At 37.0% G+C, this 18182-nt stretch overlaps 1 long non-coding RNA gene across 1 annotated transcript; it reads right to left on the reverse strand.

The window, feature by feature from the left end:
- Nucleotides 1–1030: 1030 nt before the first annotated feature.
- On the reverse strand, nucleotides 1031–13694 carry LOC124885493. The gene is made up of 4 exons (XR_007042599.1): nucleotides 13630–13694; nucleotides 13024–13117; nucleotides 2158–2470; nucleotides 1031–1200 (listed from the first exon to the last, which is right to left on the reverse strand). It is a non-coding gene; the product is annotated as an uncharacterized LOC124885493 (long non-coding RNA).
- Between the last annotated feature and the right edge of the window lie 4488 nt (nucleotides 13695–18182).

Raw genomic sequence — 18182 nt, forward strand, 5'->3', positions numbered from 1 at the left:
ATCATTTTCGTCATCTGTTGGATCTTCTAGCTTGTTGTAATACTCCACATCCCGTCAAACACCAAAAACAAAGATAAGAAATACAGCATATTTATCAGATCAGAACAACCAAACAAAGCTATACAGTAGCTCCCAGCCAGGCAGGAAGAAGAAGCCAATGAAATTATCTTTGATAACATTACTTACCATAACAATCACATGACACGTGGAACAGGCAAGCGAAGCTTCACATGCTCCTGCATTGCAGGCCATATTATTCAGTTAAGCTAACAGCAAAGCATTTGTTATCGTGCTTAGAAACGTTAATACCACAAAAATATCTAAAAAGTGTTCTTATTAACAATGTTCTTATTTATCTAAATCTAAGTGTGCCCTGAAGTCTGGACCACAATAAGTAGGCAATACATGTGTCAATCATGTAATTTGCCTAGAAGTAAGCATCTGTGGCTCATGGAATATCTAATGTTGAAGTCGAAACTGGAAGAAGCATCGGGAACATTAAAACTGTCATTTAAGACGGTCAATAAAATCGTCCCATGTGCAATCCACAACCACTGTCTGTCCAGCAAACCTTAAAGATGCATTACAAACTTTCCCACTTACCATCACCATCAGCACTTCACTTCAGTAGTATCTCTAGTATGAAGACAGTGAGCTCACATGCTCCTGGTGCTCTTTCTGGAACTCTTTAAGTTCAATCATATCACAAACTTTGAAACAATTTTGGGAATTACAACATATTATGCTCAAACAATATATTTTCCATTTTTTAAGAACTTTTTGGATAAGAGTGCAAGATGATGTTGGAAGACAATTCTAACACATCCAATAAATGTTTCCCAACTGACGGAAACTAATACCAAGATTACTAAGTTGTCTTATCATTTTTAAATTAGTGAACTTAAGTAGTTGAGGATGATAAGATTTGTACAAGATAAAAAAGTTGAGATGCCTCAACAAAGTTGACCTTCAAGTTCAATGTCATTTTCATGTGCAGCTTCTAACAGACATTCCAACAGGGACCTTGATATGGTTCTCTTCTCCATCCTTTTTTTTTTTTTTTGATGAAGTAATAAGAAATTGCATTACTGGCATCAAGAAGATGCAGAATAGTACAAAAGTTAGAGAAAGACAGAAGTACATTAGCTCAAAAACAAAAGGTTCTCTTCTCCATCCTTGTCAACAAAAGTTACAGATATTCTGCAAATCACAAAAAAAAAAGACAGCAGAAAGTAAGTTTGTGGTACTAAATCAGTGTGGCATAATCTCATGACATTCCATAAGCTAAATTGTAGAGACTAACCAAGATAAGATGACGCTGGATGCAATCAAGGAGACAGCATAAAGTTCAAATTTACCATCATAAAGAAAAGGCTATTAAATCACTGATACAAAATCTATATGAGATAGTGTATTAGATTTCAGAAAATATAAGTTTGAGGAGGAAATGCTGGATTGTAATAAGAACCTACCCTACTGACCATTGGGCACAGAAAAGAAAATGAGATATTTTTCCAAAGTTTTAGGTAGTTTTTGGGAAGATCATAGGTGAGTAGGAATGAATGTGAATTTGTTTCATTATCCTAGAGTGGAAAAGAACAAATCTAATTTTTGAGGATCAGCTCTGATCCAGCTAGAATTTAAAAAAAAAATACCGACACATACCTAGAGCATCTCAATCTGGATATGTTGATTTAGAGAAGGCCGTATTTTATACATATTTTATAAACACTTATTCCTATCCGTAAATACATTCATGGCACCAATTACAGCCAGTTTAGCAAATTTATATGGGGTTACTTTCAAAGGAACTTGTGAAAAAAGGAACCATACCGGATTGTTCTCTGATAAGTAATAAGATCTGGATCAACTCAGAAGAAAAAAGACAAAAGTAGTTGAAAATATAAAGATTGTCTAATCTACTCTAAACTAGAAATGTTCCAAAAAGAACCTAACAGACCTTTGAAACCTAAATTCCATTCAAGATTTCCTCTTTAACAAGTAGTCACCAATTAAATTCGCTTTTTTAAGGACAATTGTAACCAGCTATATAATCTCATCTCCCGCCTGCAGGAACCATAAGTACCCTCATTGAAGAGGAAAAGCAAGAGAAGAAGAGAAAAGAGAACAGCATAAACAATTTATTCAAGAACTTACTTTTGCTTTTCCTCATTTCCTGCAGCAGTACAAAATTGTTCATGCCTCTGAAGCACAAAAAGAAGTTCAGTGCATCAAAAGAGGTGAAAAAATGATGTTACAAAGCGAAGCCATTTCCTCACACTGAAAAGAAGAAACAGAAACCAACAAAATTGGGTGCTACAGAGGACCATAGAACATAAGTAACTAATCAATGATGTCTAAGACAGTACTAATCATTACATTCATCTAGCAAAGCTACTGACCAGGACCTGTGTAAAAGGATATTGCAACAAATGTGTGTATGATGTCCTCGGGACACAAGCTAACGGAGCTGCAATTCATCAACAAAGAAAAAGTAATTCAGAACATTAAATGAATATGAGTCCCATCAACTTCAATATAGCAGTGCACTGATTAATTGTAGAATTAGTACTTTGATAAGTCAACACAGCAGATACGGTACTATGTTGAAATACAGAGTCAAACTATAATATAGCAGTACACTGATTAATTGTAGAATTAATAATTTGATAAATCAGCACGGCAGACAGCGTACTATGTAGAAATAGAGTCAAAAACTCTGCAGAAATTGAATCTCAAAAAGAATATTGAAATTGGATATTTGGCTGAACCTAGATAGGAAGGTGTGGAGGACGCGGATAAGAGTAGAAGGTTAGTGCCTGCGGGTGGGCCGTAGTCGGAAGCTAGGAGAGCTTTGGGGTGGGGGTATAGTGGGTGAGGGTGCCTTTGGTTTGTTAGTATAGGGTTCTACTGTGTGGGTGCCTTATTTTTATTGTTCCAACGTGTTTCATGCTTTATTATGAATTTACTTATTATTCTTTGTCCTGAGCCGGGGGTCTATCGGAAACAGCCTTGCTACCTCTCCGGAGGTAGTGGTATGGACTGCGTACATTTTACCCTCCCAGACCCCACTGTGTGGGAATACACTGGGTTTGTTGTTGTTGTTGGATATTTGGCTGAACCAGACCCATCTATCAGGTTACACAATTGCCTATGAAAAAAGTCTATCCATGCCCAAAAAAAAAAAAAAAAAACACTCCTTATGTTCTTTGCATCATTCTCATTGTTTTGGAATATATCCTCTTTCTTTTAACCCATACGATCCTAAAGGGTGAAGACGTTCCTGCAGTCATGGCTGAAGAACAACCAGCCCACAGGACAGTACGCGAAGTGGCAATCCCACTCGCAACCAATGTTACCTCCGCCACAGACCGAACCTGGAGGTAGATTTGAGATAAAACTAAATATGGTGCAATTGTTGCACAGCAGTGGGCAGTTCACAGGCCTGTCACATGAAGATCCACAGGGTCATCTACAAAACTTCTTGGAGATCAGTGACACATCATTCCCACGGGAGTCTCCACAAACTACGTGAGGCTCACACTTTTCCCCTTTTCACTATTGGGGAAAGCGAAGAACAAGTGCACTGATGTAGTTCGCAGTCAGTCAGCCTCTTTATCTTTTTTGGAGGGGTCAGGTAACTAATTTTACTAATGAGGAAAGAATCCTCCATATAAAAGAAGTGCACCAAAAAGTAGAGAATCTACAAAGTAATATGATTCTACATGGAAGACACCCAATTTTCTATACACTAGAACCTCATTGGGGCACAAAAAGAAACTAGAAAAGAGAGGTTATACCTGAAAAGTACATAATCAATCTATATACGCTCAAACGCTCTCCCCTACTCCCCTCCCTACTGCTTTCTTCCAGGGGCACATGAGTGCTTGGGCAACGTCCCATGTTCTTCGATTTATCAATTATTATTGTAATTTACCGTTATTGAGATCAATAAAGCTTTCAATAGTGAAGAGACCAATTTCTTTAAATACCAGCTTCTTTCCTTGAGAAGCAGGGTCAATAAAATTAGCAAATGATAAACGCTACATCCATATGAAATTAAATCAAACTTCTATGCTTCAAATGCATTTTGGGGATGAATGATAGCAACTTGAGGCAAGAAAGCTGTCTTACCCCGACTAGTTCCATGAATAATATCAGACAAAATTGTTCTGAACAAAAATTTCTTTTAAGGGGAGAGATGTAAGTCTGTAACAGCCAGTTTCCATACACTGTCACATGCATCATAAGATTCATTTAAATATGTAAACCATGGATAATTTTGCACTTGAAATCCAAAGCTTTGCGTTATTTGAAAACTCTTGTAGCGAATAAATCTCTATAATCCTTGCCTATTGATTACAAAGTTCAGTAGATTCTTCAGGAATATTAGGATGCAACTTACATTGATCTGTTAAACCCAAGCCTTTCACGTTTAAGACTCCATTTTCTCCCAATTTACAGTTTCTCTTATTCATTTCCCTCATTGAAGCTCCCAATAGCATAACCCCAAGCACTCTCTGTTTCTTATTAAAACAACATCGTTGCATATACTCACTTCTGTCTATCACTTAATCTAATAACTGGGCTTCATTTTGCAAGAATCACATGGGTTGAGGAATATTTGGAAGCCCTACATTTGATTAAAAGAGAGATCTTCCTCTTCCTTTCTTTTATTCATCATACATGCATATATCTGAGCTTCTTAAGGCATTCTAGAAGATTAAGCAAGTTTAAGAACGCTGGAAGGAAACTTCTTGATGGTTTGAACAAATATAGACGAGGATCAAATAGTTTGGGTGATGCATGCTCATGCTGTTTTTTCGAGGTAGTTTGGGTGTTGCATGCTCATGTTGTCTTATCGATGGTTTTGTAAGCTTTCCTAACTTTGAAATCTCATGGAAGACAATCATCACACTGGCCAGTATAATAATCTTCGAAAACAATTTTACAAATCATAACGAGTATGTCCTAGATTAGATTTGCTACACGATATCCTCTTTGGGAGTTGCTAGAAGCTTATTGCCAGGCAATGTGTTGTTATCTTAAGTTACGACATGTACCTTAATTGCTATGTTTATTTGAGAAAATATACTTTGAACACTCGAATGATTTGTGAGACCTTGAAAGGTAGAATGGTGTACTTGAAATTGAGGTTGTGTGCACAAACTTATCTACTTATGTGTTCTTGAAAAGAAAATTTGAGACGATTTATCTCACCAACAAATAAGATTTGCTTGAGCATCATTGCATCTTGATAGGACTATGTCCTCCTTGTGATTTGAATGGTTTTGATAGTGATTTTGTAACTTGTATTGGTATGCCTCTTAATATTATTTGAATCTAGACCCCTCCTAGTTGATGGTCTATTCGAAACAACCAAGATAGAGAGATAGAGGTAAGGCTGCATACACTCCACCCTCCTGACACACCACTTCTGTAATTACACTGAGCATGTTGTTGAACTTAACCCTGAATTTGGATTTGCATTTCATCTTAACTATGGACCTTGACCATTATTTTTCATCTTGACGGTGTACCTTGTCCATTTTTAAGTCTGAACATACATTTACATGCTTAATCATCTTCATTGTTGGGCTTCAACCCTATACTTGATTCGGGGTGGTCTCTTGGTATTCAATGGGCTTCAACCTGATTTGGGACGGTCTTGGTATTCAATTTTTGACAAAGATAACATCTCTAGGTATTCAATTTGTCTTTGATGTGCTTGCAAGACGTATGTGTTAGTCAAAGTTTACCATTTGCTAGATTTACGTACATAACTGTTGTTTTTTAGGAAGGTAACAGGTTACTTATATGCCTGTCTTGGTTTAACATAGTTGTGAACCAAACTAGTATTTATAAATCATCATATTTCTTCATAAACAGCCACCATAGTCTGAACTAAAGTAGTCTTTATAAGTCACATATTTCTTCATAAACAGCCTATCTGATCACAAGGATCTCCATCAGATGATAGAGAAGGCTTGGAACATCGAATTGACTGGATATCATATAGGCAAGATTTGGAGGAAGCTAAAGAATGTTAAGAAGAAACTCAACATCAAACAATTTTCAAATGTTGATACGAAAATTTTGGCTGCCAGGGAAAAATTGCAGGAGATCCAATCTCTAATGACTGATATACCCACTCAGATGAGTTGTACACTGAAGAACAAGAAACTAAACAGCAACTAGAGAAGTGGAGCCTAATAGAAGAAGGCATTTAGAACAGAAAGCAAAGGTACGTTGGCTCAAGATTGATGAATCAAATTCAAAATATTTCTTTGCTTCAATGAAGCGTAGACAGACTCATAACCAGATTAGAAGACTGACTGATGCTGATGGAAAATTAATCACTACCAATCTGGGAATTGAGAATGAAAATTCTTTAAAAATTATAGGGATCAGCAGCTCTTACATTGCCAGCATAGATCCAGGTGTTATGCCAAATGGATATGTGCTTGATAGAAGTCAGCAGAGCTCAATATTATAGCCCCCATTACTAGAGAAGAGCTCTACCAGGCCATGAAAGGGAGTGGTGATGGTAAAGCACCAGGATGTGATGGATTTTATGCAGTTTTCCCCCAAAGTCATGGAGTGTGGTTGGCGATCAAATTACAGATGCAATAGTACAGTTATTTGAGTCTGGAGACATGAATAGAGCAATTAACTACGCCATTGTAACTCTGATACCAAAGCCGAAAATCCTTCTATTATTCGAGAGAATGGACCTATTTCCTGTTGTACTGCATTGTACGAAGTGATCTCCACAATCATTACCAAGCGAATGCAGAATGTTATGGATTCACTAGTTGAACCCAGCCAATCAGCTTTTGTACCAGCAAAATGATTTCTATAATATCGTATCAAGTCATGAGTTGATTTAAGGGTATGGTAGGAAAGGAATATCACTAAGGGGTATGATGAAGGCTGATATACAAAAAGCATATGATTCAGTTGAGTCGGATCCTGCATGCTCTGCAATTTCCTACCAAGTTTATCAACTGGATTCTAGCTTCTTTGAAAACAGTCTCGTATTCTATCTTACTAAATGGTTGCCCACTGGAGCCTTTTGAAGTTAAAGAGGGACTTAGACAAGGCGATCCACTATCACCCTATCTGTTTGTCCTAGTCATGGAGTATTTTAATAGAATGATGAAATGGCTCACAATAAATATTTCAAATACCATCCTAAATGTGACAAGATGAAGTTTGTTCAAACGGGCTCTGCTACTGACCTTTTATTGTTTTCTAGAGGAGATGTTGAATTTGTCTATCATTTGTATGAATGTTTCAAAAAATTCTCTTCTGCCTCAAGACTTGTAGCCAATACCACTAAGAGCTCCATTTATTTTTGAAGTGTGGTCCAGGAGAAAATCTTACCGCTGCTTGGGTTCTCAAAAGGTGAACTACCTTTTAAGCACATAGAAGTACCACTCAGCTCCAAAAAAAAATGAATATTGTGCACTGCCAACCTTTGTTGGATAAGTTGTTAGGTAGAATCACTTCTTGGACAGCCAAAATGTTTTACATATTTTGGACGGGTACAACTAATTGAAAGTGTCTTGTTTTAAACCCAAACCTATTGGTCTCGAATTCTTGTACACCCTAAGAAGGTGATCACAATGATTACTGCTATTGGCAGAGTTTTTATGGACTGGTAAGGCTGACAACAGCAAGAAGGCACCTATAGCTTGGTACCAATTGTGTAAACCAAAATATGTTGGAGGACTCAATCTGATGGTGTAGACACATAAATTTATTGGATTAAATACATGTTCGTTTGTGTTGAACTAATTTGGGCTTTGTAAATAAATAAGTCCATTTTATTAAACTCAAGTCCAAGATTTATTTCACCTTGAAGCACAAACTCATGCATGTGTCTAGGTGACTTGGTGTCCCAGTGAAATTCAAGACCAACAATAGGATGTCATATGTTTAAATGATGTGGCAATCCTAGTCAAATTCTAGAACTAATCAAAAGCAACCTTATCACATAACATTTGTGATAAGCTTGATGAATTACATGAACCAATCAGAATAAGGCAAGAGAATTCATTTGCACTTGAACTTTCTACTTCCTACAACTATAAATAGGAGAATTACATAATCGGAGAGTTACATAACTTTCTGGATAGATCCAACAAGCATGGGAGAAAGCATCAGCATCAACTACACACTTCTTCCTATGAGTGGTAAATGGAATTCTTCCCGGAGATCGACTCAAAATAACGAAGCTCTACCCAACATTCTAGGCGGTCAAATACATCACAAGAAAATCCGAATCATCCTACATTCGAGAAACATACTACTAACAACCCTTGAATCACGGAGAAATCTTAGGAGATTTTAGTCTATTTTCAGAATTCAAAAGTTTGTTGCGAACTAATTTGGCACGCCCAGTAGAAGTCGTAGACATCGAATCTTGAAACTTCAAAGTCAATTGCTATGATGGCCTTTGGAAAGAATAACGATGATTCATTCAACACCATTTACATTGTTGCATCTGTTGAACGTAATCACACTAGTCTAATGACCCGCAACATGTTCAAGGCTAGCGACATAAATAAATCGAAGTAATTCATCACTTTGGAGATGGTGGAGAAGAGCAAATTTCATGCTGCGGCTTCAACCTCTGCGAATCCACTTCTTTCATCAAATGAAGTCCCTCAAACTGGCTCCAAATTTGAGGACTGAGAATATTTGGTAGGTTCATCTATCTCAACAAAGGTCGGCGCCTTGATGACTAATAGAATATTTGGTAGGTTCATCTATCTCAACAAAGGTCGGCACCTTGATGACTAATGTAGTCAACATCAATGAATAACTTATTGTGATAATGCAAACCATTGAGGATTTTAGAAATCTATTGAAGATAAAGATCTTGAAATAGCCCAACTTATAAGCAAGTTAGATCTCTACTGCCCTGGAGAATCAAGTCACAACCTAATACCACAAGAAAAAGTTGATGTTGCATCTCCCACCAAGCAAGTTGAAACTATCCTCAACACACAACTTTAAACTGCAAGTTGGATGTTCCTCAATGCACGAGCCTAAATTGTAAGTTATAATGCTCCTCGACACACGAGCCAAAACTGCAAGTTGTTATGCTTCTCAATGCATGAGCCAAAACTGCAAGTTGTAAAGTTGCTCGGTGTACGAGCCTAAACTGAAAGTGAAACGTTCCTCGACATAAAGGCCTAAATAGCAAGTTAAAATGTTCCTCGACAAACGAGCCTAAACTGCAAATTGAAATTATCCTTGAAGTACAACCCTAAACTATAAGTTGATACAAAATTATTATTAGATCTTATTGACACATAAATTTTATTGGTAATTTTTATTGATGAATCTTGTGGGTCTAATTTTGTTGTTCTCTTGATTATTCTCTCCTAAGATTTCTCCGAAGATTCGAGGGTCGTCAGTTTTGTCTTTATCCAATGTCGGGTAATTCAAACCTTCTTGAGACATGTTTGGTATTTGGTAACATTGGGCAGCACTTCGTTGTTTCTAATGGATCTACAGGAAGAACTTTGTTGACCACTTCTTGGAAGAACTATATAGTCAATGTTAGTGTTTTCTCCGATGTTTGCGGAATTAAATCTAGAATGTTATATCTCCCCTATTTATAGTAGTAAGGAATGAACCAAGTGCAAATAAACTTCGTTGTCTTATTCTAATTGATCCATGTAAGTCATCAAGCTTATCACAAATACTATGTGACAAGATTGCTTTTAATTGGTAGAATTTGACTAGGATTGCCACATCATTTGAATACGTGGCATCCTCTCGTTGGTCTTGAAATGGACTGAGATGCCAAGTCACCTAGACACGTGACATGAGTTTGGACTTCAAGGTGAAATAGGCCTTGAACTTGAATTTAATAAAATGGACTTATTTATTTGTAAAGCTCAAATTAATTATTCAACCCAAGCGCACATATAGTTAATCCAAATTTGTATGAATCAAATCTAATAAAATTTATGTGCCTACATATGGATGTTGAACAATGGAATAAGGCAGCTACTGCTAAGTTGCTTTGGAGCCTCAGTCACAAAAAGGACAAGCTTTGGGTAAGATAGGTGCATTGCTACTACATAAAGAATTAGCCAGTTTGGTCCATTGATCCAAAACATGCGTCTTGGCTGCTATGAAAGATTTTCAAGAGCAAAATTATTATGATCCATAGGCTATGATTATGAACAATACTTATCTAGACATGATTTCACTATCCCAAGAGTTATACAAGGAGCTACATGTATCCTTTCATAAAGTTTCATGGAGGAAACTAGTGTGTAATAATCTTGGTGCACCTACGTGGTTGTATACCAGGACAGACTTAGGGCTCATTTGTTTGCACTTAATGGAGGTCTGAAACTGAATAGTTCAGACTTCAGACCATTAAGTGCATTTGTTTTTTATTAAGATTTTGGCTCTTAATAGATCTGAATAGGTCTTAATCACTCAGATCTAGAATCAAGTCTTAATAGGTCTGAAGAGGTATTCTAGTGTTGGATAATATGCATCGTCACTCTATTCATAATTATCAGTGACCACCTCTGCCACTGCCTTCATTGTCCACCACCAACCACCACCACCAACCACCTCCACCATCACAACCACCATCGACAACAAATATCGCTACCAACTACTACTGTCAACTGCTACCACACCTACTACCTCTATTATTCTACTTATATTTAACGCCGCCACCGTCGTCAACAGCACCACCATCATCAACCACTACCGGTCAATCTCTACTATCGACCAACTCATCACAACTAGCACCACCACTAACTACCATTAATACATCACAACCTCCACACATTCTTCGACGGCCACCACCATTGTCACTAGTAACGCCACCTCTACCATCACTTCAATTACTATCATCGCTACAATTTATCTCTACTAACAACTATCTCCACCATCATAACTAACAATATCTCCAACTAGCACCAACACATCGTCAACCATCATTCCTTCATTTTTCAGTCATCACAATCAACACCTCCAACTATTAACATCAAGCAACGTCACATCACACCACCACTATCAATCGCCACCATCATAACAGTCACTACAATACCAACCATCACAACTATCACCACTAACATTACTAATAACTAACATCAATTATTGTCACTGCAACCACCATTATAAACCATCTCCACTATCACTAACAAACATAAATATTTTTTTCAATCAAATAATAATTTTGTTGTATTAAATTGCATACTTTTCTGATATATAATTAGTTTTTTATTTGAATTGTATTTTTATTTTATTATATATACAAATAATTTTTTTTGTACATTTAGTTGTTGAAAAACAAACAGTCTTAATCATTCTGTTTTTAGATCTAGAGACAACATCTTAATCATTCAGACGTGCATTCAGATTCAGACGTCTGAATCTTAAAAACCACAAATGCAGCCTTAGTAGATGGGGAATGATCAACAATCTGGACTGTCCGTTATGTCTCACTAGGATGAAAAGCTCCACCTTTTCTTTGTATATCCTTACTCTTCACATATTTGGAGGAAGCTTTTGGCTTGGCAAGGTATTGATAGACAACCTCTTGATGGAAACAGGAATTGTCATGGATGATTAACCGGAAACGATGGTGCTGAAATATACAGAATGGTAGCTATCGGCTTTGAAATCTTTAGACTGTTTCAAAGGAGATTATAGAGATCCTACTGAGATGATTAAAATGGTTATACAAGAGGTGCGTCATAGAGGAAATCTCAAAACCAATGTTGAAAGGAAGCTGAGGACTTTAAACTACTACTACCTCCGTTTCAATTTGTTTGTCCTTCTTTCCTTTTTAGTCTTTTTCAAAAAGAATTTCTTTCCTTATTTGTAAAATCTTTAATTTCAAATTTACACATGACATGTTCATAACCAATAGATTTAAGAGGAGGGGCATGGATGCCCCGGTCCGTAGGTGTGAGAGGCTAGCGTTGGATGGTTTTAGGCGGGGTAGGGGTAGGCCGAAGAAGTACTGGGGTGAGGTGGTTAGGCGGGACATGGAACAGTTACAGCTCACCGAGGACATGACCCTAGATAGGAAGGTCTGGAGGACGCGAATTACGGCAGAGGATTAGGGCCAGTTCGGGTCGCTAGTGTAGGGAATTACTTGGTGGGGGTTTTATTCTTGTCATGATTCCGTGTTCCGTGTTCCATGTTGTATTACGAATCTGTGTGCTTTCCCCTGCTTTCCTCTGCTTTATATTACTTATGGGTGCCGTATTTTTGTTATGTAATCTGCTTCTGTGCTGCACTATGTGTTTGTGTGGTATCTCGTGCCTTGAGCCGGGGGTTTATCGGAAACAGCCTTTCTACTTCATCAGAGGTAGAGGTATGGACTGCGTACATCTTACCCCCCAGACCCCACTAGGTGGGAATACACTGGGTTTGTTGTTGTTGTTGTTGTCATATCTTTAATTTAAGACCAAACTTTGTACTAAGGACAAACAAATTCAAACGGAGGAAGTAACATGTATAAGTTGTTTTCATTTTGATAGTTAAGAGTCTTGAATCGTTAGCCTTTGGTCCTTCGTTTACAGACTTCATAGGAATAAGACATCAGCGACCAAAAAAAAAGAAAAAAAGAAACATGCAGTAAATACCACAAAGTGAGATCTGGGGAGGGTAGAGAGGTTAGAGTGTGCGCAGGCCTTACCACTACCTCGCGGAGGTAGAGAGGCTATTTTTGAAAGACCCTCGAGTCAAGTGAAGTAAATCACAGTAGTATCTAAAAAGGAAAAAAAAAGGTAGTGGGGAGAAACATGACACTAATAAGAAATCAGTCTAGAGCATATTTGCAAGAAACCGCAACGTCAACAAGGTGTGATCACCTAACATAATAAACAACAGATGATATCATTTACCAAAAGCCAAGGCTACCTGAATAGGCTAATACTACGACAGACACAGTACTCTACACTATCACAAATTTACTGAAATTAACAAGGAAAAAAAAGATACATACATATAAGGCTAAAAAAAACGTACCTGTGATAGAACTCAAAGGAAACAAATTCCTAATTCGATTCCATGTCGCCGTGCAGTAATTCCTACAGCCCACTTACAGCAATAACTCCCATGTCTGTAATTGTAGTCAGAAATTCTTTCAATTAAACTTATTTTTTATAAACAAATCTGTTTGGATAGTTGTTACGTATTATTTCATAATGTATTGTATCGTACCGTAATGTTTTAATGATTTTAATGAATACAATGATTGGATGGATTGTACAGTTTTTCAGAAGTGTAGAATACGGGGTAGGGCTAATTAAAATAAGATTATTGAATAATAAGCTAAGACAAAATGAGAAAACATATAAGGAACGACGTGATTACACCAAACTTTCGTTGTAACCTAATGATGGATTTTAACGATAGAATACAATGAAATTTAAGTAACAATCAAAACAAACATGATATTTAAACTAACAACATAATATAATACCATAGATAACAACCATCCAAACACACTGTAAAGCTCTTGCTATGGGCGGAATCCGGAGATAATTCTTCAGAACTAAAGTAATTACAGTAACTTTTTGCTTATAAACACCTTAAAAAGAAATGTTTATTTATGGAAAATAGGCAACTTACAGAGGGTGAAGGATGGAGAAGAAGAGAGGAGCGGGTGAGGCGGTGGGCAAGTCGGAGGTTGTGGTTGTTAATAGGTAAACGTGAAACTGACACATGTCCTAATCTGGAATGCCAAAGATAAAACTGAGAAGACAAAGGACTCAAACGAAAAGAAGATAAATCTATGCTAGAGGCAGCAACTACAGACACTTTGAGATTCTCCAAGACATAGAGTTCCCCCAACTTACGGCCGGTCCCAATCACCCTCTGAGTGTGTTGGTCCTGTATAACACAAACAGAATCAGAAAAAAACACCCAATTACCAGCCTTACACAACTGACTGACCGAAACAAGATTTAAAGCAAGTTTGGGAATGTAATAAACATCAGAGAGGACAATGTGAGGGGTAGTAACAGAACCAACACCCTCGACTGACATAGGTACAACACTTGCGGACATAACAGAGATTGGTGAAATGGGTGACAAAGAACCAAACAATGACAAATGAGGGGACATGTGATGAGACGCACCAGAATCCAATATCCACAAGGAGGAAGGAATACCTGAGGTACTAGAAGAAACTGAACCCGAATGAGACATAGATGCTGACATGGCCGTAGGATTAGAAACGAAGAACTGTCTGAACTGTTCGAAAACCTGGGGATCCAACGCAGAAGGTGGCATAGTGCTAACAGACTCAACATCTACAGATGGTGCAGCAGCAGCGAACTGTGGAGGACGAGATGACCACGGAGGAGCACCAGATGGGCGTGACGGATACTTTTGCTGCCCATATTTCTGTTGCTGCCCAGATTGAGGCTGTTTGACCTTGTTAAGTAACAACGGACACTGAGCCTTCCAATGATTTTTCTGTTTGCAGAATGCACACTCATCAAATGCAACTTTAGGAGATTGTCGAGTCTGAGTACGTGGTGGCCTAGACTGATCAGTTGAAGCAGCAAACACGACAGGAGTAGTAGTTACTTTAGACCCTTTATCCACTTGAGACTTGATACGAGTCTCCTCTGTAATCAGTTCATGAACCACAGAATCAACAGTAGGGAGGGGAGATCGATGAAGGATTGTTCCACGTAGGCCCTCAAAGTCAGAACGTAGTGCCATCAAAAACTGAACCAAGCGTTGCTCTTCCCGTCTAGCAATGTACGGCCCAAAACCTTTTAACTCTGCAGATTCAGTAAGTGCCAATTGATCCCACAAATCCGACATGGCAGCATAAAAATCTTGAATACTGAGATCATGCTGTTGAAGAGCACGGATATCATACTCCAACTGGTACTGCTTAGCAAAATTAGACTGAGTGTACAGTCTTTCCAAATGATCCCAGACCTCCTTTGCTGAGTCATACTTAGCCAATTGCATACCAATTGACTGAGTTACAGAATTGTTGATCCAAGTGATAATCTTGGAGTTATTAGTTTCCCATAAGTCCACCAACAAATCAAAATTTTCAGTTTTATCATCGATAGGTCTTGGTTTTACTCCAGTGATATAACCCCACATATTCTTCCCACGAAGAAAATTCTTCATGACATAACTCCAATATGCATAGTTCTTACCATCTAATTGAGTACTAATGGACTGGAGAGAATCATCCTTTCCAGTCATTGTAAACACAGCAACACACAAACAATTCAAAAAAACAAAAAGATGCAAAACCCTAGGTTGAACAATTCCGAACGAACAACAATGGCAGCAAGCAAAAGAACGAAAGACGAACAATACCAGACAGCAAACGAAGACAGCAACGAATCAATCCAACCAAAAAACCCAACGAAAATAGCAAACGAATACAGCAGCACCTCAAAAAAATTCGGGGCTCCGCCCCGAACCCCGGACGGGGGCACGCTGCCCCCCGTACCCCCCAGCGAACTCACCGCGGAGTTCGATCCGCGCAGTAGGTGCCTGCTACAAAATCTTCAACCAACAAATCAAAGGACATGGATCGAACTAGCTTTGATACCATGTTAATAGAACTTTATTGAAGGGAAGAAAGGCTAAGGTTTACAATATAATCTGAAAAGCATAAAACTAACTAAAACAAGAGTAGGCTATATATACATAGCCAATAACCTAAAGGTCCATAAACTAAAGGCCCAATAACATATGGGCTAACAGTGGTAGCCCACCATTTTGGAGGCGCAGTGGGTACAGGCGTACAGGTTGTAGTATAGTTTCCGCAAAACCCCACCTAAAACCGCATTGGCAGATGGCTACTTGTTCCGAGTGCATGACACCTCGTGCGATATGCAATTTAGGGCTACTCCGATAAAAAGTTAGTACAGAAAAAGGCTTAACAGCACTAAGGTGAAAAAAAAGTGGCTTTTAAAAAAAAAATTAAAAGTGCTTTCAAAAGTGATAAAACTTATTTTAAAAATAAATAGTTATGTACTTGGCTAAAAGTATTGAAACTAAAAAGAAGTTAATGTGTTTGGTAAACAAGTGTTGTTAAGCACTTTTTTTTTTGTCAAAATATCTGAAATATCCTTAAAGTTGTTATCAATATGTAGAGTTAATTATTATTAATTTTTATTTTTAAAATAATTTAAATTAATATATATATATATATTTAATTCAGTTTCAATATATATAAATACACACACATACGTACTTTAATTCTTGTCCCGCCTCGCTAATTTTCATAAAACGAAGAATCTGGTACAGAAGCTAGTATAGTGCGTAGCAATAATTCATTTATTTATTATCACTCATTTTATCACTTGGGTATGAAAAATATATTTGCCAAAAATATACATATTTGTTACATGTCAAATATGTTTCAACTTATCAGCATAAAAATTGCAAGAGGAAGCGTCAACAAATAAATTGAAGTATATATAGATCATTTCTCACTTATGTATGAAATATAGTTGTAACAAATATATATATATATATATATATATATATATATATATATATATATATATATATATATATATATTACTAATCATTATAATTACATTAATAGATAAATAGTTGGTCAAAAATATATTACTCGATTGAGTAATGACTATAGCACTATTAAAATATTGTTGGATGCGAATGTTACGTCGTTAAATATAAATGGATTGTTCACCAATCGTTCATGAAGTTGTATATTTTCAGTGAGTGTTCTCCATATATTTTGGTTGGTAAGTTGTTTTTTTCTTAGAGAAATTCATAGTTGTACAATAATAATTGTCCAAATTTAAAAGAATATATTAAATAAGGAGAATAATACATAAAAATCATATTTCATAAATTAGAAGTTTCATACAAAAGAGCTACTAATATGGCTAAAGTTAAGTTCGCCATAAATACAAAAAGTGGAAATATTCAATTAATAGAAGCATTAAGCATTACAAATATCACTAGCAATCATATCACGAAGTCCCACCCAATGCACATTACTTTCCTCACTCACATTTTCGCCATCTATATTGTTAGCCGTTGAAGTTATGCCTACATCAAAATCAACCAATGGAATATATCTTTCATTCTCAACCGTTTGAAATGCATTATGCACATTGCACTTCTTTCTAATGTAATTATGAATGGCCATAGTAGTAATTACGATATCCCTTTGGATGTCAATGTTATAGTAAGGCATGTCTCGCGAAATAGACCATCTCGCTTTTCAAACACCAAATGTGTGCTCTATTATGTTTCTACAAGACGAATGCAAATAATTAAATTTTTCAATGCGTCCCCTTGGCTCCCGCAATTGTCGTGTTGCACCGCCTCAAAAGTCAGAAAGGTGATACCTCACATTATCTCCGCTATAAGGATCCATGTATCCCTTCGTGTACGAATATCCAGAATTAACTAGATAATATTTATTTTTCAATGGATGTGGAAAGTTGAGTTCTTGTCTACGAAGAGCCTCACGAAATATACGACCGTCATGAGTCGATCCTTCCCACCTAACCAATGCGCGTCCAGGCATTTCCCCCTCTTTCATCACCATTGAAAGCGCTTTGTCCCGCCTATCAGAACCGCCTCCACCTCTGGGACTTCGGAGAGCCGCTAAATAATGAGGTTCGGCATCTGCTTGAGAAGGAAGACTGCTTGAAGTGATTGTTATGACCACGAAGAAACGACAAATCCCAACTAAGAAAATGTAAAACACATGTTAAAATCTACAACGACAAGAATATTTTGAGTCGGATAACCTCTATGACCAATATACAAAATTTCTTGACCTTGCGGCAATCTATCTTTAACATGTGCATCATTAAGTGACCCAATGCAATCCTACAAGTATATACATATATAAATTTAACTTAAGAAAATAATCATGAGAGAAATTAAATATTAAGTATAATGAAGTATATATTTGGAGAAAGTGCAACTTACTTTAAAGAAAGACAAATATCTCTCGTTACATGGCTTGTGAGCTCCTACACCATCATTATAATTTAAATATGGTCTAATGATATCTCTTGCAAGCTTGGAAACAACATTTAAAACACTATGAAAGTGTTTATGAACCGTCTCTCCAGAATGTTGAAAGATTTCTTGTATCATTCGACTTCCCGCTTCATGTGCACAAATCATCAAAAACATGCCTAACATTT

Source organism: Capsicum annuum, chromosome 1 (assembly GCF_002878395.1).
Source record: "Capsicum annuum cultivar UCD-10X-F1 chromosome 1, UCD10Xv1.1, whole genome shotgun sequence".
In the NCBI taxonomy this organism is placed as follows: Eukaryota; Viridiplantae; Streptophyta; class Magnoliopsida; order Solanales; family Solanaceae; genus Capsicum; species Capsicum annuum.